Source organism: Vombatus ursinus, unplaced genomic scaffold (genome assembly GCF_900497805.2).
Source record: "Vombatus ursinus unplaced genomic scaffold, bare-nosed wombat genome assembly UNPS02000582.1, whole genome shotgun sequence".
Taxonomy (NCBI): domain Eukaryota; kingdom Metazoa; phylum Chordata; class Mammalia; order Diprotodontia; family Vombatidae; genus Vombatus; species Vombatus ursinus.
Window position 1 is genome coordinate 24590781 of NW_020940360.1, and position 26425 is coordinate 24617205.

General features: G+C 37.1%; 1 protein-coding gene across 3 annotated transcripts in view; it reads right to left on the bottom strand.

The window, feature by feature from the left end:
* The window catches only part of FBXL4 (F-box and leucine rich repeat protein 4), a 140540-nt gene extending 114718 nt beyond the window's left edge, over positions 1-25822 (bottom strand). For all 3 annotated transcript variants that reach the window (XM_027856442.1, XM_027856425.1, XM_027856434.1), the window contains exon 1: positions 25623-25822. The gene's annotated coding sequence lies outside the window, so the exon portion shown is untranslated. The remainder of the gene's footprint in view (positions 1-25622) is intronic.
* Between the last annotated feature and the right edge of the window lie 603 nt (positions 25823-26425).

Here is a 26425-nt window from a genome sequence, read left to right on the forward strand (position 1 = left end):
ATTTCAGAAAAACCTGGAAAGACTTGTATGGACTGATACTGAGTGAAGTGAGCAGAACCAGGAGAACATTGTACACAGTAACATCCATGTTGTGTGATGACTAATATTGACAGACTTAACCCTTCTCAGCAATAGAAAGATCTAAGACATCTCCAAAGGCTTCACGATGAAAAATGCTATCCACATCCACAGAACGAACTATGGAGTTTGAATGCAGATTGAAGGATACTATTTGCTACTTTTTTCTGTTGTGTTTTGTTTTCTCTTTCTGGTGGTTCCTCCTATTGGTTCTAATTCTTACTTACAACATCACTAATGTGAAAATATGTTTAATAGGAATGTATATGTATAGCCTATATCAGATCGCACGCCATCTTGGAGAGGGAGGTGGGGAGGGAAAGGGAGAAAAATTTAAAACTCAAAAGCTTATTGAAGTGATTGCTGACAAACCAAAATAAATTAATTTTAAAAAATAAAAAGAAAGGTAAAAGACAAAGCAAAGTATTTTAAAAGCCAATTAGCACTATAAAAGTTCAGCTAAAAAAAAGAATATTTTGAAGGCCAGTGGTTATATTATTTCTGAAATACTACATGAGAAAAAAAGGCCACATGACAATAAAGTAATAAGAAAATGATGGTATAAAAGGGTATTTCAACAACATTTTTTAAAATTTAGACATAAAAAAATTTCAACAGAATTTTAGGAATACATGTATATGTGTGTGTGTGTGTGTGTGTGTGTGTGTGTGTGTGTATATATAAAAGTCAGTAAAAGAAAACTTTGTAGTTTTGAATATTACCTAAGTATTCAGGATTATATCACATTGAGAAGATATTTCTGGCTTAATCAAAAACAATATAATGGGGAATAGAAGAAAATAGAACACATAACTCAAGAAAAGGGCTAAAATTAGGTATTCATATTGATCCACTTTCCCAGAAAAAGAAATTCCATTCCATATATCTGAGGAAAGACAGACAACATAGATGACACGAGAAAAAAATTTTTAAAGTTTAAGTTTAAATTTGAAATTACACTAAAAATGTACATCCCTTTGATTCACTAATGCCACTAATAGATATTTATCCCTAAGGATGGCAAAAAGATGAAAATACCTGTTATATACAAAAATATTTGTGAGCAATATTTTTGGTAATAAGAACTGGAAACTAAATGGGTATGCATCAATTAGGGAATCGCTGGAAAATCGAGGTATATAAATGTAAAAGGCTATTATTGAGCCGTAAGAATTATGAAGAACTCAGAGAAACTTGGGAAGGCTTGTATGAGTTGGTGCATGATAAAATAAGTAGAATCAGGAAAACAATTTCCACACTGATAACAATAATACAAAGGAAAACCACAGTGAAAGACTTCAGAACACTGATAATTCAGTGAATAATCTTGACCTCCAATTAACTGATGGCAAATCATGCCTCCTGCCTTTCAACAGAGAGGTGGTAGACTAGAAGGAGGCACACACTTTCAGACATGGCTAATGTTAAACACATTATTTACTTGGGCTCTTTTGGGAGAAAGGGAGTCATTGGAAATGACATTGAGGAAGGAAGGAAAGAAGGAAGGAAGAAAGGAAAGAAGGGCAGGAAGGAAGGAGAGAAGGAAAAAGGGAAGGAAGGAGGAAGGAAGGAGAAAGAGAGATTAAGAAAGACCAATAAAACTTGCTTTAGTTTTAAAAAGGTATGTTTAAATTACATTAAAGAATAAAGGTAGAAAACTAACCAAGAAAAGGCACACTGAGACCAAAAAATCATGGAAAAAACTTTCTACAAGAATTTGAAGGATTCCATAAATTGGTATGGGGGGGGGGGGCTAACAAAAAACTGAAACACAATGGGCAAGAATCATACATATGAATAGCTATGAAGATATCCAGAAGGAGGATGGAATGATACATATTGAAAATTCACTGGATCAAGGAGAATGAGGGAAAAAGAAATACTTCTATTAGTACAAAAGGAGGCCTGAATATATTAAAGATTTTTCTGTACTATTGCCACAAAGAAACTCTGATGGAAATTAAAGGAAGATTCATGAAAGAAGTGATTGGAGACATAAAAGGAAGCTATTTCCTAGAATACTGATTTTTTTTTTTACATTCAAAGTGTTAAAATACAAGTCCATGTAAGGGTCCCATTACTGACTTATAGACAAATAGAAAAAGTGTTAAGGGGAAAGGAATTTATTAATGGAGGAGATAATACAAACAGCAAGCGTACAGGGACAAGCCAAGATTGTCTTTTAATATTAAACATCCAATCACTCATCATTGACTTCCTACTAAATATCTTCTGGATATGTCATCAACATCTCATACGTAACATGTTCAAAACAGAATTCATTACGTACCCCACCCCCCAACCCATTCCACCTACTAACTTTCTTATTTCTGGGTAAGGACATCACCATTCTCAAAGTCATCCTTCTTCCCTGCCCCCCATTCCCAATATCTAATTAGTTGCCAAGTCTTCTTGATTGTACTTGATAACTCTTATATTGCTCCACTCTTCAGTCACAGGGCCACTACCTTATTTCAAGTATTCATCAACTAATATCTATACTGTTATAATAGTTTCTTAATTGACCTTCCAGTTTTAAATCTCTCCCCTCTCCAATCTATCTTCCACATAGCTTCCAAGGTGATTATGCCACTATACTGCTCTAAAACCTTCTGTGGCTCCCTACTGACACTACAAACTCCTTAGCTTAACATTTAAGATCCTCTACAATCTGGTTCCCATCTACCCACTTGATTTTATTTCACAAAACTCTCCTTCATAACTCTACATTTATGTCAAACTGAATTACTAACAGTTCCCTGAACTTCTAATCTATCTCTCACACCTATGCATTTGCACAAGCTGCTCCCTATATTCCCTATGCATCTATACTTTCCTTCAAGGCTCAAATAGAAACTACCTCCTCTATGAAGCCTTTTCTAGATCACCCCAATTATTATGCTCTCTCACTCCTCAATTTTCCTTGTACTATGCCTATCTGCACACATTACAGTCACCTAATGGAATATAAAATTCTGTAAGTATAAGCACTGCAATTAATAAATATTTATTGATTTTTTAAAAAATTAATTGTACTTTCATGGGAAAGTTTGGGGGAGAAGAAGCAAGAGAGGAAAGAAGTATAAGAAAAAATTCCCACAGATGACTTGGGTGAATTTTGAATACTGAAGTAGGTCAGAAGTTAAATTTGGGGAGGAGAAATTAAGTAAAATATGAAGGAGATACAGGCTCAGGTCCTGGTCCAAATTCTACTTCTAGGATATAAAACAAGCAGAATCAAGGACAATTAAAGAGGATATAAAGAGGTAGGCTCAAGAAGGATATGAATTAGGTAGTTAACAAGAGAAGGCAAGGTAAGTTAGATAATACAAGTGAAACAATTAGATGGCTAAGCAAATTGATAAGTGGAAAAGTACAGCTGTACAACTGCAGTTCAAAAAACAACTCAGTGAGACCAGCAAAGAAATCAGAGTAGGAGGAAGCAATACTCTCCCCGACAACTACTCCAACAAAGATCTACAAACAGGACCAAGTGCTCATAGGAGATCCAAGGAGAAACCACAGTGAACCATTTTTCTAGCCCAAGTCATTACAGGGAGATAGCCAAAGCCTATACCAGAACAAGGAGCAGTTATGGATCCAGCAGGGACTGGGCCTGACACTGTCTATACATGGAGCAAAACAGGAGCTAGCCAGCAGCTATGTTGCTCTGACACCAGAGCCGAGACTGAGACCAGCAGCTAAGTGTGGGGCTGACATGCAGCTGCAGTCCAGGGCAAGAAGTGGGTTGGGTTGTGGAAACAACTCAGACTTGTCCTGAGGCTGTGCACTTGGCAAAGATCTGAAACAGAAACAAGAAGCAACTATGTGGTACTGGCACTTGGTACTCAGAGAAAGCAGCAAGTAGATCCCAGAGTATCCAAAGCAGAACCAAATAAGGCCACAATATACCCTCCAGCAGTATACAAAGCCTGGCCCTACACAAAGTCTCAATTCTTGAAGTAAGGCTTGAAGGATGAACAAACAACAACAAAAGATATCACTAATAAAGAGCTATTATGGAAAAAGGGGCACCCAAAGCACAAACCCAGAAGAGAATAACTACAACATATATGCAAGCAAAGTCTCAAATAAAAACACAGTTTGGCCACAAAATCAACTAGAATTCCTGGAAGAAATGAAGCAAGAGTTAGAAGAAAAAAGTTAAAATTATATTATAATGAAATGAGGGCTCTAGTGGAAAGAATCAGAAAATAAAAGAGAGAAAATATAGAGGAAAGACATAAAAGGAAAATTAACAGATTAACAGAAAAAGTTCAAAACCTTAATCAAGGAACAGATTGCTTGACAATTAGAATGGACCATATCAAGCATTATCTTCATATAAAAAAAAAAACTTACCTGGAAAACATATGAAGGAGAGACCGTTAAAGAATCATTACACTAAGCAAAAGCAATCATCACAAAAAGAGTCTGGATACTATATTTCAAGAAATCATGAAAGAAAGTTGCCCAGACCTATTAGAACCAGAAGGCAAAGTGAAAATAGAATGAATCCACTAGCTACCTCATTAAAAATGAAAACTCCTTAGAATGTCATAGGTGAAATCTACAGCTTCTAGGTCAAAGGAGTAGAATCGCAAGGATCCAGAAAGAAAAAGTTCAAGTACCAATGAGTAAGAGTCAGGATTACGTAAGACCTGGCAGCCACCACTCTAAAGGAGACTAAACTTGTAAAATAGGATATTCCAGAAGGCAAAAGATAAGGATTATAAACAAAAAATAATCTACCCTTCAAAGATGGGATCATAACCTAATTCAAGGGTCACAGAGGGAATAAATAATGCAGAAGTCATGAGAAAATTCTATTACACTTTAATGATCTTAAGAGAAAAAAGAAAAGGAAAAAATAAAAGGACTATATTAGGAAAGAAAGATGAAAGAAAGAGGCAAAGTTCTTTCATGTAATCAGGGTACATCAGAAAACCATACAAACGTGGAGAAAGAGGTAGGGGAAGCAATCTACACATGAACTTCATTTTCCTCTGCACCAAACCAAGAAGGACTGAACAAACACACACACAATTTAGTGTAGAAATAGATTACACTAAACAGTGAATCAGGCAAGGACAAGGAGAGGAGAAAAGACAGAACAGGATTAAGAAAGATGGTAGTTTAAAAGTGAAATGAGCAGAACCAGGAGAATGTTGTATACAGTAACAACAATATTGTTTTAAGAACAGCTTTGAGTGACTAAGTCATTTTGATTACTATAAATACTCAAATTTGTTACAAAAGACATATGAAGGAAGACACTATCTATATCCAGAGAAAGAACTGATAAATATAAGTATGCATAGAATGGTTTTATAGACAGATGAATGGATGGATGGACAGATTTTCAGTTTCATGTACAATAATCTTTTTTTCTATTCCACTATATTATAGAAATGCTTAAGTTCAGAATAAAATAATTTTAAAAAGAAAAAAAAAGAAAGATGGTAGATTCAGAAGAAATTAGTCACAAGCAAAATGAACGCTCTTTGGAAAGTAGAATTAGAGGTAGGAATAAAATCAAAGAAAGGGTTTTTAAAAAAGGTAAAAACCTGTGACCCAGAAAGAGGAGAAAAGAATTTGTAGGAGGAAGCAGAATAAAATACATATCACTAGTGCTGAACACATTCCTTCTTTCTCAACATCTTCTTCTTGATTGTAAGCAGGGGAAAAGGAGAAAAGCTAGGGAAACGTATAAAAGGATAGAATGGAAGGAAATACACAACAAATATAACTATGAATATGAATGGGATAAATTCACCCACAAAACAAAAAAAACAAAATAGATTAGGAAGCAGAAACCAGAATGTTGTATACAAGAAACATGTGAAATATAAAAATTCAAACAGAGTTAAAATGAAAGACTGGAACAAAATATATTAAGCTTCAGCTAAACTTACAAAAAAGGGCATGATAGCAATCGTGATTTCAGACAAAGTAATAACAAAAATAGGCTTTAATAAAAAGAGAATGAGATAAAGGAAAACTAACTTATGCTGAAAGGTGCCATAGTCAGGAATTAATATTCAATGCTTATCATACATGCACCAAATGGCCTAGCACCTACATTTAAAGGAAAAGTTAATTAATTTCCCAGAAGGTACAGACAGCAAACTAAAATCATTGACAATCTCAATGTACCTTCTCTCAGGAACAGACAAATCTAACCAAAAGATAAACAAGAAGGAAGTTAAGAACAAATCAGAATCTTGGAAAAATGAGAGATGATTGAATTGGACATACAATCAAAAAAAAAAAGAAAAGAAAAACATAGAAAAAAATTAACAAATCAAAAAAACTCCAACTCTCCTTCCGTTTAGCTTTCCTGGCATCTTTCAAGTCTCAGCTAAAATCCTCCCTTCTACAGGAAGCCTTTTTTAGTTAACAACACTCCCTCCCCCTTTAATGCTAGTACTTTCCTTCTGAAATTACCTCCAAGTTATCCTTTACATATTTTATCTGCACATAGTTATTTGCATGTCATCTTTCCCAATTGACTGTGAGATCCTTGAGAACAGAGACTTTTTTTGAATTTCTTTGTAAAATCAAAGCAAATATTTGCCTTGCAAAATTAGCAAGTGTTAATAAAGTTGGTGTTTCTTTTCTCAAAAAAAAAAAAAAAATGAAGCACCTAGGTAGGCACTGGATAGAGTATTGGCTCTGGAGTCTAGAGGACCTGAGTTCAAATCCAGGTTCAGACACGCACTAACCATGTGATCTTGGGAAAGTCACCTAACCTGGACTGCCTCCAAAAAAAAAAAGGCAAAAAAAAAAAAACACCTTTGCAAATCATCTCCTTAGTTCTGGTTTTCTTTCTAAAAATGTTTCAAATGCCTCTTTATTATTGAGTTTCTATCTTTTTTTTTTCATTTACGTTTAAGCTCAGATTTATATGACAGATTACTCTGAGCTGTGTTTGGAGTTCCACTGTTCCTGGGAACACATTATTCCATTTCCTCCTCTTTTCTAGTGGGTATAGAATAGTCTTGCATTATTCAAATTTCCTTCCCTTTTTATTTCAATCTTTCTCCTGATGGCTTGCAGAATTTGTTGTTTCTGAATTGAATTGTTTAATTTAACCATTATGTATCTTGTAGTTTGCCTCTTTTTTCCCCTCCTTTTCTGGAGGTAATCTTTAATTCTTTAATTAGTATTTCATTTTCAATGTTCTTAAGTTCTTAGCAGTTCTCCTCTATTAGTTCCTGCATTATGATGTTAAGGTTTTTTGGTCCTGTCACATACTTCTGGGAGATCTACAATCCTGAGATTGTCCCTATGTATCTTGTCTTTATCAGTATGTTCTGCTTGCATAGTGAGTATGTTTTCTATTAATGTTATTGTTTTTCACTTATTTTCTTCTAGATTGTCCTTTACTTTTATCTGTTTGCTTTCCCACTCTATGTTCTGGTTTTTGATTTATTTTGTTTTTTGTTTTGTTGTTGTTTTTGTTTTTGCTTCTTTGATGAGACGCCATTGGAAATTCCAGTTTTTCTTTTCTGCCCATTATTTTTACTTGGCAAGCCACATATTTGCTCTCATAATTCTCATTTCTCTTTCAAATCCCTTCAAATAAGCTGTGTTGTGGTTCCATGTTCTCTTCACCTTCCACAGGGTTCTTTATCTAATCAAGTGTTGGATCATTTTTCTTTGTTTTGCAGCATTTATGCATATATCCCTAAACTCATTTACTAGATCTGAAGGCCATATAGCTTTCTGTTGTTAATATTTTTGAAAATTAGAAAACTTATGAATAAACAAACCTAAAATAAGTACAAAAGAGGAGATATTAAAAATTATAGGGGAAGAGATAAATTGGAAACAAAAAAATAGAAATTATAAATAAAACTAAAATTTAGTTCTTTGAAAAGACCAATAAAATTGATAAACCCTTAACTAATCTGGTTAAAAAGAGAACAGAAAATCAAATCAATAAAATAACAAATGAACAAGATGAAATCACAGCAAACCAGAAGAAATAAAAAGAATAATCAGAACATACTATACACAGTTATATTCTAACAAAACTGAAAATACCTCAAAAGAAATAGAAGAATGCCTTCAAAAATATAAAATACTCATACTATCAGGAGACTAGTTAGAAATCTCAAATAACTCAATCCCAAAAAAAAGAAAAAGACCTAAGTATTTAAAAAAAAAATCCTGGTCCTGCTAAGAATTTTATCAATTTTTTAAAGAACTATTAATATTTACACTTCAAAAGTTATTCTCAAAAACTGCAAAAGAAAGAACCCTATGAGAATCTTTTTATGAGATAAATATTGTCTTAATACTTAAACCAGGGACAGATAAAACAAGCAAAGAAAACTATAGGCCAATATTATTAATGAACATTGACTCAAAAATTTTAAACAAAATACTATCCAACAGCCCATAGCAATTTATCCAAGAGGTCACTGACTATGATCATGTGGGATTTATATCAGGTATGCAAGGATGGTTCAACATTACAAAAACAACATAACTAAAAAAAATATTCAAAACAGCATGGTCATCTGAATAGATGTAGAAAAAACCTTTGACAAAATGCACACTAAAAGCCCTCCAAAGTATAGGCATAGAAGGACTATTAAAATATATATATATATATATATATATGTGTGTGTGTGTGTGTATATATATATATATATATACATATATATAAATTACCTATCTAAAATTAAAGCAAGCATCCTATGGAATGGGATACACTAGAACCTTTCCCAATAGCTACAGGAATGAAACAAGGATCCCCATTCTCCCCACTATTATTTGACACAGCTAGCAACAGCAATAAGACAAGGAAAGAAATTAAAGGAATAAAGATATGTAAGGAAAAAATAAAATTATCCCTGTTCATTGATGATACAATGCTTTTTTTAGAAAAAAATAAGAAATTTGTAGGGACAAAGGGAGAAATTATGACCTCAAATTATGTTAAAAAGTAGCAGTACTCAAAACTCTCTGGCATAGGTTAAAAAATAGAGAGACAGATCAATGGAACAGACCTGACAGAAGAGAAGCAGAAATAATAGAACTCAATAACCCAGTGTTTGATAAAGTGTAAAACACAAACCACCTAGGAAAAAAACTATTTTCATTAAAACTTCTGGGAAAACTAGAAAGAAGTCTTGCAGAAATTAGGCTTAGACCAACACTTTACACCATATTCCACAATACATTCTAAATGGATACATGACCTTAATATCAAAGCTCACATTATCAAAAAAATTAGAAGAGAAGCAGATAATATACCTCTCGCCGCTATAGGTAGATGTATTTTTAACCAAACAAGAAACAGAGGCAATTACAAAAGATAAAATAGATAACTTTGATTATTTGAAACTGAAAGCTTCTGACAGACAAAATTAATGCACTAAGCATAAAAAGGAAAGTGGTCAAATGGGGAAAAAATTTTTGTATCAAATTTCTCTGATAAAAGTTTCATATGCAAGAAATATAAACAATAAATAAATGCACACATGTGCATTAATACATATTTTATATATATATATATATATATGTATGTGTGTATACATATAAAAGTAATATCTATTCCCCAAGAGATAAATGGTCAAAGTATATGAACAGATAGTTCTTAAAAGAAATGCAAAATTCACAAGATGAAATCCAAATCACTCTAAATCACTACCAAAAGAAATTCAAATAAAATCTTAAAAAAAAAACACCTGAAATTTCCCCTCACATCCTGAACACTGGCAAAAATGACAAAACATGGCAACAGTCAATGTTAGAGGGGTTGTCAAATGATATGCATGCTAATACATTGTTGGTAGAGCTGTGAAATGGTGTAACTATTTTGGAAAGCAATTTGGAATTTTGAAAATAAAGTGACAAAAACGTCCATATCCTTTGAACCAGAGATTCCACTACTGGGCTAATACATCAAGGAAATCATCTGCAAGAAGAAAATCCCTATATACACTAAAATATTTATAGCAGCACATTTTATGATAGCTAAAAATTAGAAACACAGTAGATGCCCATCAATTGGGAAATGGCTAAATAAATTATGGCAAATGAATGCAAGGAATATTACTATGCTGTACAAAAGTACGTGATGAACACAGAGAAGCACAGAAAGACCTATGTGAACTCATGTAGCATGAAGTAAGCAGTCAAGAAAATGATATACATAGTAACTAGAACAATGTAAATGGAAAGAACTTCATACCAAAAAATCAAAAGAAAATCTAACAAAATTAATGAAGATCTGGCAAGACTCAATTGAAGAGATATGAGAGTATATCCCCAATCCACTCCTTTGTGAATGTGAAAGGTCCACAAGTGTTACACACTGCACATGTTTTTCTGGACTTTTAAAATGTGTTCATCAGTTGTACTGATTTTTTCCCCTCATTTAAAAACACTTTGTTATATGGGGCAGCTCTCAGGGAGGGGCAGAAAGAGGTATATTTAGGATAATTACAATGACGTAAGACATAGGGAACCACAGGAAAAAAAAAAAAGAAAAATATTATTAGCTTCACTGCTTTTGACAGAGAGAGGGAGAAGGTGGAGGTGGAGAGTAATGAAGTAGCTTTACTCCTTACCAAGGCTAAAACCCTCTACTTGTTCAAGTGATCTCATTCTATCCTATCTCATCCAACAGATTACCCACTCCTGTCATCCCCACTCTTTCACTTATTTTCAATCTCTCGGTTTCTACTGGATCATTCCTTACTGCCTACAAACATGCCATGTCTCCCTCACCCTCAAAAAAAACCTTCATGTGGCCCTCTATTCCTCCTATCATCCTATATCTCTTTTGCCTTTTACCAATAAACTCCTTGAAAAAGTCATCTCCAATAGATGCTTCCACTTTATCTCCTCCCATTCTTCTTAACCCCTTAAAATACAACTTCTGACTTTATCATTCCACCTGAACTGCTCTCTCCAAAGTTACTAATGATTTCTTAGTTACTAAATCCAATGGCATTTTTTTCTATCCTCATTCTCCATGATCCCTGTGTAGTCTTTGACACTGTTGGTTATTCTCTCCTCCTACATACTCTCTTTTCTCTAGATTTTCGGGATATTATTATCTCCTGGTTTTCATCCTACCTATCTGACCACTCCTCCTTTACTAGATCCTCTTCCAGATCATGCCCTCTAATGGTAGATACCTCTCAGGGTTCTGTCTTGGGCTCTCTTCTCATCTCTCTTTGAACTACTTCACTTAATGATCTCATCAGCTCCTATGGATTTAATGACCATCTCTCTACTGATGCCTCTCAAATCTACCTATTCTGCTCCAAACTCTCTGCTGACCTCCAATTTCACATCTCCAAATACCTTTTAGACATCTCCAACTGGACGACCAGTAGACATCTTAAACTCAGTATGTCCAAAACTAAACTCATTATCTTTTCCTCCTAAACCTTCTCCCCACACATACACCTTCCCTATTAACTGTAGAGAGCAATTATTATCCTCCCAGTTCCTCAGATTCACAACCTAGGAGTCATCCTCATTCTCTCTCACTCCACCCTCTATATCCAACCTGTTGCCAATGCCTGTAGATTTCACATTTGCAGCATCTCTCCAATATACCCCCTTCTCTCTTCTAACATTTTAGCGCAGGCCTTCAATACCTCTATTGTAATATTGACTATTGTAATAGCCTGCTTGTGAGTCTGCCTCAAGTCTCTCCCCACTCTAATTCATCCCTCATTCAGCCACTACAATGATTTTCCTAAAATGTAGGTCCTACCACATTACTCCCCTATTCAGTAAACTCCTGTGGCTCCCTAACACCTTCTTGATCAAATACAAAATGTCCTGGTTGACACTCAAACCCCTTCATAAACTAGCTCCCCTCTCCCCAACTTTTCAGTCTTCTTACACCTTAGTCCCCAATACATACTCTTCAATCCAATTTTCCTGGGGATCTGGATGTTCCACAAACAAGACACTTCATTTCTTGGCTCCAGACATTTTTCTCTGGCTGTACCTCCTGCTGAGAATGCTTTCCTTTCTCCCCTCTGCCTCCTGACCTCCCTGACTTCCTTTAGGTCCCAACTAAAATCTTTTTTTTTTTTTAATACTGAAAACCTTCCCCAACCCCACAATTCTAGTGCCTTCCTTCTAATATTTCCTATTTATCCTGTATATAGCTGGCTTTGTATGTATTTGCTTACATGTTATTTCTCATTAGATTGTAAACTCCTTGAGGGCAAAGACTGTCATTTACCTCTTTTTGTATCCCCAGCACTTAGAACAGTGCCAGGCATAAGTAAGTGTTTAATAAATGTCTGTGGATTGACTGACTGACAGAGAAGGAGGGAGAAAAGGAGAGAAAATGCTCTAGTTTCTTTTCAAACAACTGAAGTCCCCTGTTGGTATTATATCATGGCTCTATTTGCCAATTTGAAAGCTGTTTCCTGAATTCATCTATTTCATGAGATTTTCTCTTTTTGTACAAGTGATCTATATTTCAATGACAATATCACTCTTGTTTTTGCATTCACTGGTATTAACCCAAAGGCTCTCCTCCATGCTTCTACTTTTTGGTTCCTGAGGGTGAGATGGTGATTTCTAATTGACTCCAAGTTCCTAATCGCTATATATAGAACACTATATACGATGAGATTGCTGTAGGGAAAATGAGGCTTTCACTCTGACAGAAGCAGCTCAATTTTCTTTCCTTCTTTCTTTTCTTTATTGCCTTTGAGAGGTGGTTTTGAACACCAAGACTGTCCCTTGTTAAGTTCTAAATAAGCAGAACCTCTGATAAATAGAATAAAATGTTGTTTGTTGAAGTTGTATAATTGTATTTGGGCAATTGTGCTTTCTGCGTATAAGTCTGCAACCATAAGAGATTGATGCCACATGGACTTTTTCTGTGAATCTTCAGCTCAAGGAATTGGAGAAAGCATTCAAAAATAATGATTAGAGGGGGCGGAGCTAAGATGGAGGTGTAAAAGCAATGATTTGCTGGAGCTCTCCCCCAAACTCCTCCAAATATCTGTAAAAAAATGCCTCTAAACAAATTCTAAAGCAGCAGAACCCACAAAAAGACAGAGTGAAACAAATTTCCAGCCCAAGAATGGTTGACTGGAAGGGTCTGTGGCACCAGGCTGGGAGAGGAATGCAGTTCAGTATGGGTGCACAGGCCTCAGGAAAGTTGGAGCAGGCCTCAGAGGACTGAATCCCAGGCAGCTGTGGCTATTTCCAGACTTCTCATCCCACAAACGCCAAAGACAACTTAGGTCAGTAGGAAAAGTCTGTGACTGAGGTGAGAGAGAAACTCGGTCCCATCCCCAGTCCCGGCCACAGCCCCGGGGCTGCAGCTGCTTCCTGAGCTTCTGGCCCACAGACTGTGGAGGAATCAGGTGGCTGATCAGAGGGGGATTGCAGGGATCTGTTTGCTGGCACTGAGGCAAGATTCTCTTGCTTTGCCCATGCTTGGATCTGGGTCACAGTTCTGGGAGGCAATCCTGGGGCAAGAAGGAGAGCTGGTATGGTAGAGCTTATATTGGCAGTGGAGAGGGAATCCTCCTCACAGTTCCAAGGCAGAAAAGAGTGCTTGTGATCACTCATAGACCAAAGCATAAGCCAGGAAAGGAGTAAACACCTCGCTACTGATTGTACCTAAATACCTCGTACCTTGATTGGAAGAACTGAAAATTTACAGGTCCCTAGAAGTATCTCTGAAAACAGCTGCACAAAACCCCCATTGGGACAGTACATTCTCCACACTGGAAGCAGACCTCACCTTAACAAGAGCTTATAACTCAAGTAATTGGCTGGAATCATGAGCAAACTGTGCAAAAAAGTCAGATCATAGAATCTTTTGGTGACAAAGAAGATCAAAACATACAACAACAAGAAGACAACAAAGTCAGAGCTCCTACATCCAAACCCTCCAAAAAAAATATGAATTGGTCCCAGGCCATGGAAGAGCTCAAAAAGGATTTTGAGAAGCAAGTAAGAGAAGTAGAGGAAAAACTGGGAAGAGAAATGACAGTGATGCAAGAAAATCAGGAAAAACAAGTCCATCAGCTTGCTAAAGGAGACCCAAAAAAATACTGAAGAAAATAACACCTTAAAAAATAGCCTAACCCAAATGAGGTCCAAAAAAACAATGAGAAGAATGCCTTAAAAAGCAGAATTGGCCAAATGGAAAAGGAAGTCCAAAAGCTCACTGAAGAAAATTTTTGTAAATATTCATCCATTTTACTAAGATTGTCAAATTTATTGGCATACAGTTGGGCAAAGTAGTTCCTAATTATTGTTTTAGTTTCTTCTTCCTTGGTGGTGGATTCAGCCTTTTCATTTTTGATACTGGTAATTTGGTTTTCTTCTTTCTTTTTTTTAATTAAATTAACCAAAGTTTTATCTATTTCATTGATTTTTTTCATAAAACCAGCTCTTAGTTTTATTTTTATTTCAATAGTTTTCTTAATTTCAATTTTATTAATTTCTCCTTTGGTTTTCTGTATTTCTAATTTGGTATTTAATTGAGGATTTTTAATTTGTTCTTTTTCTAGTTTTTTTAGTTGTATGCCCAATTCATTGATGTCCCCTTTTTCTATTTTATTCATGTAAGCACTTAGAGATATAAAACTTCCCCTAAGAACTGCTTTTGCTGCATCCCATAAGTTTTGGTACGTTGTCTCATTATTGTCATTCTCTTGAATTAAGTTATTGATTGTTTCTATGATTTGTTGTTTGACCCAATCATTTTTTAGGATTAGATTATTTAGTTTCCAATTATTTTTTAGTCTATCTTTCCATGGCCCTTTATTACATATAATTTTTATTGTATCATGATCTGAAAAGGACGCATTTTATATTTCTGCCTTTCTGCATTGGATTGTAAAGTTTTTAATGCCCTAGTACATGGTCAAATTTTGTGTATATGCCATGTTCCACCCAGAAAAAAAGTATATTCCTTTCTATCCCCATTCAATTTTCTCCAGAGGTCTATCATACCTAACTTTTCTAATATTCTATTCACCTCCTTAACTTCTTTCTTGTTTATTTTGGGGTTAGATTTATCTAGTTCAGAGAGGGGAAGGTTGAGGTCCCCCACTAGTATAGTTTTGCTATGTCTTCCTGTAACTTCCTGAACTTCTCCTCTAAGAATTGGGATGCTATACCATTTGGTGCATATATTTTTAGTAATGATATTACTTCATTGTCTATGGTGCCTTTTAGTAGGATGTAGTTTCCTTCCTTATCTCTTTTGATAAGATCTATTTTTGCTTTTACTTTGAGATCAGGATTGCTACCTCTTTTTTTTTTTTTTTACTTCAGCTGAAGCATTAATATATTCAGCTCCAGCCTTTTACCTTTACCCTGTGTGTGTCCTTCTGTTTCAAATGTGTTTCCTGTAAACAACACATTGTAGGATTATGGTTTTTAATTCATTCTGCTATACGCTTCCGTTTTATGGGAGAGTTCATCCCATTCATATTCACAGATATGATTACTATCTGTGTCTTTCTCTCCATCCTTCACTCCCGCTTTATGCTTTTTTTTCTTTCTCCCTTTCCCTCCTCACTAGTGTTTTGCTTTGACCACCGCCTCCCTCAGTTCCACCTCCCTTTTCTTTCCCCTTTTCCCTCCTACTGCCTATAGGGCAAATTAGATTTCTATACCTAACTGATTATGTTATTCTCTTCTTGAGCCAAATCTGATAGTAATGTTCAAACAATGCTCATCTCCCTCCCTTTTTTTCCCTTTACTGTAATAGGTTTTTGTGCCTTTTACTGTAATGTAATTTACTCTTGTCTACCTCCTCCTTTCCTTTTCTCTCAGTACATTTTCTTAGTTAGATCAGATTAATCCACTTATTATCCACTTGATTATAATATGATATAATCCACTAATCTTTTTATCATTACATCAAAGTCAACTTAGACCCACTCCCTTTATGTATACTCCTTCGGGTATAATAACACTGTAATAACAGTGTAATAACAATACAGTTCTCAAGAGTTACAAGTGGCATCTTCCCTTGCAGGGATGTAAACAGTTTGCCCTTATTAATAACATGTTGTTTCTTTCTGTCCCATTTACCTTTTTATGTCTCTCTTGAATCTTGTATTTGAAGATCAAATTTTCTGTTGAGCTCTGGTCTTTTTATCAGGAAGGTTTGGAAGTTCCCTATTCCACTGAATATCCATCTCCTCCCCTGAAAGAACATGCTTATTTTCACTGGGTAGTGGATCCGTGGTTGTAATCCAAGCTCCTTTGCCTTATGGAATATTGTATTCCACGCCCTAAGGTCTTTTAATGTAAAAGCTGCAAGGTCCTGTGTAATCTGGATTGCAGTTCCATGATATTTAAATTGTTTCTTTCTGGCTGCTTGCAGTGTTTTCTCTTTGACCTGGTAATTTTGGAATTTGGCTACTATATTTCTTGGTGTTTTCAATTTGGGATCTCTTTCAGGAGGTGATTGGTGGATTCTTTCTATGGCTATTTTACCCTCTGGTTCTAGGACCTCAGGGCAGTTTTCCTTGATGGTTTCCTGAAAGATACTGTCCAGACTCTTTTTTTCATTGTGATTTTCAGGTAGACCAATAATTTTTAAATTGTCTCTCCTAGATCGATTTTCCAGGTCAGTTGTTTTACCAATGAGGTATTTTATGTTTTTATCTATTTTTTTCATTCTTTTGTTTCTGTTTGACTGATTCTTGCTCTGTCATAGAGTCATTAGCTTCCATTTGCCCAATTCTAATTTTTAACAAATTGTTTTCTTCTATTAGATTTTGTACCTCTTTCCCCATTTGGCCAATTGTATTTTTCAGGGACTTGTTTTCTTCAGTGTATTTTTTTTCTAGTTGGCCAATTTTATTTTTTAAGGACTTGTTTTCTACAGTTAATTTTTGTCTTTTCCAAGCTATTGGCTCTCTTTTGCATACCTCTCATTTATTTTCCCATTTTTTCTTCTACCTCTCTCATTTGACTTTTAAAATCCTTCTTGAGCTCTTCCAAGAAGGCTTTTTGGGCTTCAGACTAGTTCATATTCCCTCTTGAGATTCCAGATGTGGGTTTGTTGACAATGTTGTCCTCTTCAGAATTTCTGCCTTGATCTTCCCTCTTCCCATAATAAGAATTTATCATATGTTTCTTTTTGCTCATGGTGTTTGCTTATTTCCTGGCCTTTAAAGAGACTGAGCTCTCCTGCTGGGGAGCAGGGGGCACTGATCCAAGCTTCTTGCGTTGGGAGCCCAGGGCCTGGTCACTGGCTTTGTGTGCTGGGGCCTCCGATGCTGGCCGTTGGAGGCTATAGGGGTCTGGCAGTTTACTTGGTGTTGGGCTGGAATCAGCAACACTGGAACTCTAGGGGTAGGATTGGGTAGTGTGGCTCCTAGAGGTTGCCTGCTCACCTGGGCCTTTCCTTCCTTTTGCTTTCTTTAGCTCCTTTCAGATGGATGTTGCAGGATGTTTATCCACTTGGGGCCCCTTGGAACCCTTCCCAGAGTTTTGCTGAGGCACTGGGAGACCCAGTTGCTGTAGAATGACGAAGAACCTGGTGTTTTTCCAAGCTGGTTTCCACGGGTTCCTCCACCTTCACTGAGGTACTCAGGGGTGCTGGTGTTGGTGTTTGCCTGCTCTACCACCTGGGTTTCAGGATCTCCCCCTGGTATGCTGAAGTGGGGCTTTCCACTAGTTTGCTGGGATGCCTCCTGTTCTGAACTGCTCCCCTTCCTCCAGGGCAAGAGGAGCCCGTTAATCCCTCAAGCTTCCTGGGCTACCAGACTGCAGCACCCCATCCTTCTTCTGGTTCAGCTGTTCCAGGGTTTTTCCTGGGGTGATATTTTCTGGGCTTTCAGAGGTTCATAAGGAAGGGTAAGAGCGACTTACTTCCTACTCCGCCATCTTGGCTCCCAGAAGCAGAAGTCTAGTACATTTCTTACTAGTCCTTGTTAGATATAATCCACCCTTGGCCAGGAGACTATCATTTCCATATTTTAAGCCTGGGTCCAAAAATCTAAATCCTATTTTCAGATACCTTTTACAGAGCTATTCATTTCTCAAATCTACCTTTCTCTCTCTTCTGTTGCATCACCCCCTCATACTGTATCTACAAGCATAATAATCCAGACTAAAACACATACTTTTAAGTAACAAAGATGTTTCATTAACATGTGAATTTTTATATTTTGTAGTTCTCAATCTCTGGTCACAAATATATTTGACTACATGGATACTCAGAAGATTAGGCCTAAATAAGAAATTTGAAATATATGTGAAATCTAATTTCACTCAAAAAATATACCCAAAATTAAGAACCTAACTAGACAGTATGCTTAAGATGGACGATCAGAACAAAGAAATCAAAATGGACTCTGGAAAACAAAAAGTTCATATCTGGAACAAGATAAAAAACACAATGGCTAGCATTGGATTCCTTGAAGCTGGGATGTAAAAAGTACTCCAGCAAAAGTCAAAAGAGGCTTCTTGAAAGTCAGTGCAGTACAATCTGAAATCAAGGATATAAACTTGGGCCTCAGAGGGAAAATTCCCTTGTTTCTCTAGAGGCCGAAAGCCAGAGGAGGAGATGGACATGACTATAGCACAACATAATGCCTAAAGGTAAAACTGAGGTCCCCAAGTGGAGAAAACCTGTTTCCAGAAGACAAAAGAGTAACTAATAGGAGTTAGCTCTGCCAGGAACTGAAGATGATGAAGGATAAATTCTAAAGTATCTGACAAACTCCGGAAGGAAGACATCCTAGACAAAATAATCCTCAATCTTTTGTTTACTCTATACAAAAAAAAATGTCTGGAATAATATGTTTAGAGTGTCCAAACAAAGGAGAAAAAGAGAACTCTCTCACATGGAATAAACAAGATCTATGTAGAAAAAGGAATCTAGGGCCAGGCATGAACATGAGGATAGGGAAACAAGGTAAGATTTAGAACCAACTAAAGCTAAGAATCCTAAAAATGTGAAATTGTGTAGCTCTGAAGAATTCTTCTTAGTTCACTTTGCCCTAAATTTTCTTTAGTAAACATCTCTAAAAGTCAACAGAGTTAATATGTAGCAAGGAAAAAAAAGAGAAAAATGGGAGAGGAAATAGCATATTCTATAATGATCAATACCAGGTGATAGCATAAAGAAGTTCTGAGCTGCTAAGATTCCCAGAAGCCTTTGTAGAATGGTCATAACTAGAAAGGAACAAGTATAGGGATCAAAAGCACACCGCAGTATCACCTCATCACAGGCAGTGACTGGAGATGTACAGGTATAAAAAATGTTACTTATACTATTTTATAAGGAATAATGATGATAAAAGCCACAAAAATAGTTGGGTTTTACTAACAAGGTAAAAAAAAATAGTACCCTATCATATTTACTGTTAATATGTCTATTAGACAAATTACAGCTTAACTACTAGGATAGGAAGTATATGTGAATTTAGAATAATCCTAAATTGGTTAAATTATTTAGGAATAACTGGCATGTTAAAAATTGGGCATTTATAGTTGCAATAATTTTTGATGGACTCTTCGAAGAGAAATGATGTCTCCCTCTGGCTATTAAGAACATGCTAATTATGTGAATTTACTTAATCCAAATATTAGCTATACATTTATGACAGCTATTAAAAGACAAAGGACAGGTTCCAGAATTTACATTTAGCCTTCTTAATAAGAACATTTCAAGTATAATAATATTATGTAATTCACTGTGAGACATCCAAGTTTAAGAAGCAATTAAATGAAATGGTAAAACTATAAATGATCATTTCAAACAGATCAAGAAACTACAAATAATCACCATATTCAATTTAACAAACATAATATTATTAAGTGTTTATTATGTATATGCCCCTGCTGTAAGTTCTGAGAATTCAAAGGTAAAAAAGACAGTCCCTGCCCTTGAGGAACTTACCTTCTAAGTTTATCCACACATGTAAACATAATACAAAATAAGGAGGGATAGAGGCAATGGAAAGGTCCAAAAATAACGCTAAGAAAATTTTAGGAGGGAAAGAACACTCTCGGTTGAAAGGATCAGGACAGTCATCACTGAGGAAGTAGAGCCCAAACTAATCTTTCAGGGAAGATAAGGCCATGGAAAGGCAGCAATGAGGAGGCAGGACATTCTAATTTAATTCAATAATAATTTATTAAGCACTCACTATGTGCAAATGACATTTTTCAGGCAAAGTGGATAAAGGGGGAAAATGGAGATAACAGTAGCTAGGACTGGGTCATCAGGAATTCAGATGTAATTCTCTCTTCTTCTATGCTTCTTTATTAAGGAAAATTAGCTATACAACTTTTCAACTTTACAATAAGTTATCTGAACATAATGAAATTATTTATTTGATTCAGTAACCAAAGACAGAAATTAGACCCTGATCAGATTACAGATTCAAAACCAACTGAGGGACTCATAAACAATCAGCTGACCACCTGGGCCTCTGAACTAAGAAAATTAGGAAGGGTACCATAGCTACTCAAGACTCTAACAGTCCTCCCAAGACTATCCTAAACAGATCCTCCTAGGGCTGGCCCAGTATTAAAATATCTTCTTAAGGTAGGGAAGAAGTATAGAAAGAGACTGGTGTTTTCTCCAACATTTAATTTGAAAGACAACCACACACACACACACACATATGCCCAAGATAGATAGAATTGAAATATCTATCTAGACATTCTAATAATTCCAAGGAGTAAATGTTATCACAGGATAGATCTGAATGCACAACCATTCTGACTGAAACACTATCAAGCAAATGCCATAAATATGAGTATTTTATATAGATTCATCCACTATTCACTGTTCTAACTACACGACTTGGGGAAAAGATCACTTTTGTCATTGTTCTATACCACCTTGTGAAAGGAGTAGTAGGTACAGTGGAGTAAGTGGAATAACACTCGGGTGTCAGAGGGCGGAGGGTCAAATCCCACCTCTGATGGTTACTATCTGTGTGACTCTGGTCAAGTCACCTAACTTCTCGAGAGCTCAGCTTCCACCTTTTTAAGATGAGGGTGGTGGTGAACTAGATGGTCTCTAAGGTGTCTTCCAGCTCTAGTATACATTTCCATGTCTTGGGCTGAAGCACAGCAGATACAGTGTTGAACTTGGTAGTCAGGAACCCCTGAGTTCAAGTCCTACCAGACATTTGCTAGTTGCATGACCCTGACAAATCATTTAACTTCTCAGTCTCAATTTCCTCATCTGTAAAACAAGGATAAAATAAAATGAGGACAGATACTGTACATGGATAATAAACTGAGTCCAGAGCTAATTAGGAGAGGAGCAGTCATGCATTTGGGAAATTTCCCAGTGCTTTTAACAATCCCAAGCTTTTCCCTAGAACAAAGGTGCATCTTTTTTAACATCAACATTTTTCTAATGTTGCTATATAATGAAAAGTGATGGACCAAAGCCATTGCAAGATTAAAGTTTAAAGGTCATCCAAAGAGCAGTGGTGAACCTTATGACAGAAGAGATGAGGCTGTAGCACTTGTGCAAAAGAATCAGCAAAAAGGATATAATCATAGAGATACGACTGAAAAAGAAGCTGAGCTGGTCATGTAGCAAGATCCAGAGATGACTGAAAGACATCCTGAATAATCCACACTTATTTACACAATGTCAAAAGAAATGGAAAAAAGTCCCCAAGATAGTGGGTAGAATTTCACTGAAGGATTATGGGAAGATATGCATATAAGTCCCACAAGATGAGAAGGCATGGATGGCACATAATCTTTACCATGAAAAAAATGCCCACAACGATGAGATATCTGTAAAATTCAAATATATTCATCTTATTAAAACCTCCTATATTTAATGTCACTGGTTTAAAGTAATTATATTTAGGCTATAAGATGTAAGCATAAAATATTTTGAACTGTGTTTAAATAATCAAGTAAATTAAAGTTCACACCAATTCTGTTCTGTAACTCTTGTACATTTAAATTTAGTCAAAAACTTTATGGCCATTGCACAAGAGCAATGTCTGCACACAACTAATGTAAAAGTAGGAAATGCGCTCCTTGTACAATTGATTAAATATATCAAACAATGTTTTACACAAACCTTCCATTTGGAATCATAAATAATTATATCAGTACTCATCCTAGAGAACTTGAACTTGAACCATAAACAAAATCAGGTCAGGTGGAAAACACAGATCTCAGATTTCAGACAGTATGGTGAAAAAGAAAGAGTAATGGATGGGGAGTCAAAGGTTTTTGGTCTGAATCCCAACTACTTATTTACCCACGTGACCTTCAAGTCCTCAGCTTTTTCACCTGTAAAATGAAAAGGACGGCTAGTCCTTTCTAGCTCTAACCTTATAACCTTAAATAGATACTTATCTTAGGGAGATAAAAGGTCTATATTCTTTATGGATGAGGGAACAAGTATGCTGAAATTGTGAAAAAAAGAAAGCTATTCTGACAGGAGCATAAAGGACACAAAGTCAAGAAGACCTCAGTTCAGTATGACTTTGGGCAAATCATTTACCCTTAATGTGCCTCAGTTTCCCCATTTGCAATAAGAAGTTGGACTCAATAGACCACAAGGTCCCTCTCCACTCTAAAGCCATGATCTTATAACTAATTTCAGGGGAATGGTTCTGGAAGCAGATAGAATGTGTTTTGCTATGGCTATTAAAAATTGGGGTAATAAAAGCATTATTATGAAGGACAACAGAAGGTCACTGCATGTGGGAAATGGTCCATTTAAGAGTTAAATATGATATTAAGATCCTATGTAATCTAGGTCTCAGTTATATTAATGTAGTCATGAAGATAAAAATCACCTGGTACCTAACTGACTTGTCTGTATTGCAAGTCACTAGCAGGGGAGAGTAAATAAGAGCACAGAGCTGGGCAAAACAGCAATATAAGCTAGTAGCCATGGGAACTAAGAAGTACACATACAGAAGTTTAACTGTCTTAAAGTGCAAGTAAAATTACTGCAGAGGCACTAATAAATCCAGAAAACTCTCTTCTGCCAAGTAACGGGGTGATGGCATACAGAATATTAAGATAGCAACATGAAGATAGGGTAAGTTAAAAAGTAGTCCATTTGCCTATTTTCAAGGTAGTTAGGTTGTAGACAAACCAACAATATTTAAGAGAATTTCATTTTTCTTAGGAATGCTCAAAGAAGCTGAGAGAGTAATTCTCCCACTTACATTTCAAAATATTTCAGTACCTTCCTCAACCTCATTTAGCCAGGTATAACGCAAGATTTTTTTATGCTAGTGTTAACTATATGAACAAAATGTTTATATACTTTTGGAATTTTAATTATTTGTACATTTTAATTACGTTAATGCATCCTGAGGCTTTGTAGCACCCATATATATTTGAAAACATTGTAATAAAAAAATCTATTAATACCACATTGAATACATCCTGTCATACCATCCCAGTGGGTGACAATAATCACATTCTAAGTAAAAATTAGCCAGGAACAGAGTAACAAGTCAACAACTAATCAGCACAGCAATGATATGGGAGAAAGCGGAAAAAGTTAATGACTGGGGTGGGGTGGGGGAGGTCCAAGGGAAATTAGAAGTCACCTACTCCAATTCCTTCATTTTGCACTTCACAAAAACAGAAGAGTAACCTGCCCAAAGGCACATAGGCAGTAAATTGGCTAAGTCAGGATTTGAATCCAGGTCCACTGACTTTAAATCTAGCACTGAATCAACCAACTAGATGTTATTAGGCATCTACTAAGTGTCAAGCACTGTACTAAGCTACAAGGACTTTTTTTTTGAAGGATAAAAAGGAAAAGAAACAGTCCCTGTCCGAAAGTATGTCACATGTGACCTGTAGAAATAATGCCTATATACCCAGGGTGTCCTAAAAGTCTTAGTGTATTTCAAGCTAGCAAACTAGTAAACTTAAAATGCACTAAGACTTTTGGGACACCCTGGATAAATAAACACAAAAAATAAACAACGTATCAAAGTAATTGAGAGACAGGTGTCATGTCAGCTTCTACACTAACAGAAGGGAGTGCATTCCAAGGGTAAGGGGGAGGGCTGGACTACTTGGCAGTCTAGTGATGCCTGTGGACCCCTTCTCATAATGTTTGGGTTTTTTTTCGTTGTTTTTTTTTTTTTTTAATGTAGGCATACTTTCCTTATTCATCTCCACTTCCTGGTTTTCCTAACTTCCTTCAAGTCTCAGCCAAAACTCCATCTTCTATGAGAAGTCTTTCCTGATCCCCCTTAATGCTAATGTTGTCCTCTATCACCTCCAACTGATCCTGGGTATGTGTATATACATATATATACATATATATGTATTATATATGTATGTATGTATGTATGTATGTGTATGTGTGTGTGTTTGTACGTAGTTTGAATATTGTCTCCCCCATTAGACTGAAATCCTGAAGAGTGGGGACTGTCTTTTGCCTTTCTTTGTATACTGAGAGCTTAACACAGTATCTGGCACATAGCAGATGTTAATAAATGCTTACTGACTGACATAAGATTACAAAGGAAATAAATTATACCGAGATAGTTATCAATATATAATACATATTAGAAATGGATAGGTAGGCAGATGATATTAAGTCCACCTGGGGTCTCGTACACACACATACATATATTCTTTGGATTGTAAGCTCCTTCATTAGACCATAAGCTCTCTGAGGAGAAGATCTGTCTTTGTTTTTACAGTGCATTTGTATTTCTATCCTCAGGGCTTAGCACAGGGCCTGGCACGTGGTAGAGCCTTAATGTTTGTTTACTATTATCGACTATTTACTGACATATACACATATATATGGGATCTGTGGCCTTTTAGTTATATATGTATTTAAATATATGCAAATAATGAAATATGTATACATACAAATATTTTAAAGTACACACATAAAGTTCACATCTAAAATAAACATGTGTTTTTATTTAAATGTGTGCCTATCATACATACAGATGTGTACATATACGTATGTAAAGTTTACGGACCCCAGATTAACTACAAAGACCACCAGAGAGGTCAAGCCACTCAACTGTAAGCAATCAGGAGAGCGCCCGGTAATGTAGCTCGGCGCCCAGCAGTGCCCCCTAGACGCAGTAAGCGGTATTGCCTGCAGGACAGCGCCTGGCTCTGCCCACTCATTTCGCTAGCCTGGGTCCCACTTCGTGCTAAAGGCCTGGGTAATGCCGAGACACACCTTCAGAGCCATTACCAAGAGTTTGCGATGGAGGATGCGGATCTCAACCAATCGCACCCTGGCTCCACAACACCCCCTTCCCTCCTAAATAAAGTGCAGAAGGACGCGAAGCATTGTAGATAAAGAGAAGAGTTGGGCTGGGGAAGGGAGGTTAGGGTCTCCCCAGGAGCGGGAGGGGAGGGGGAGGGGAAGGAGGGCGTCTCTCCACGCGCGCGCGCAGCTACACGCGGGAGGGAGGGGGGAACCCCAGCGAGGGCTGCCCCAGCGAGCGGGCGGCTCCGCGCCGACCCGGAGCTCCGCCCCGCGGCTCCGGCCCCGCCCCCGCCTCGAGGAAGGAGGGACCGTGGGGGTTTAACTGGAGGAGGGAGAAGTAAATAAAGGACGGTACCGGACTGGGAAGTTCCGGAAAGTGGCTCGGCTCCCTCTCCGTGGAGCTTCACTGGCGACGCAATCCTGGCCCAGCGGTGCGGGGAGGAGCCGGCTCCCATGGAGTGAAGGGCGGGGTGGGGCAAAGGGTGACCAGGCCCCGAGCCTTGAGGGTGACAGCAGCTACGGAAGGGCGGGAGGAAGAGTGGCTCCAACCCGGAAAGAAGAGGCCGAGGCCACGGGCACAGCCCTTGCGCGAAGACAGCCGCGGGGGAGGGGAGGGGAGGGTATGGGGGCGGGGCGGTGGGAGAGCGCGCGCGCGCACAGGGCACTCGCGGGACGAGGGAGGAGAAGAGCCTGGGGAGCTGGAGAGCGATTTGGGGAGAAGAGCGCGCCCCCGCGTACTGAGGAGGGGCAGGCGCGGCGTGACGCAGTGCGTCGCCTTCTCGTTCCTCAGGGCAAGTGACCGAGGGGAGACGGGATCAGTGGGGGAGGAGCGGCTGTCTTCTCCTTTATCCGCTAACGTTTGTTGGCTCTGACCTTGCTTGGGGCTATTGGCCCAGTAAACCTGAGGTCCGTGAACTTAAATGGAAAAAAAATAAATCTTTATTTCAATAAAACCAGTTTTTTTTGTAATCCTATGTATTTTTATACCTTTGAAACATTTACTTAAAAGGAGTTCCAGCCAGTCAGTAAAACAGGTATTAAGTGTCCACTGTGTGTGGATACTAAGAAAACCAAAAGACAGTCCCTGCTTTTGAATAAATAACCCACAATCTTTTGAAGGAGTCAACATTCAAACAACATTGTACAAACAAGATATAT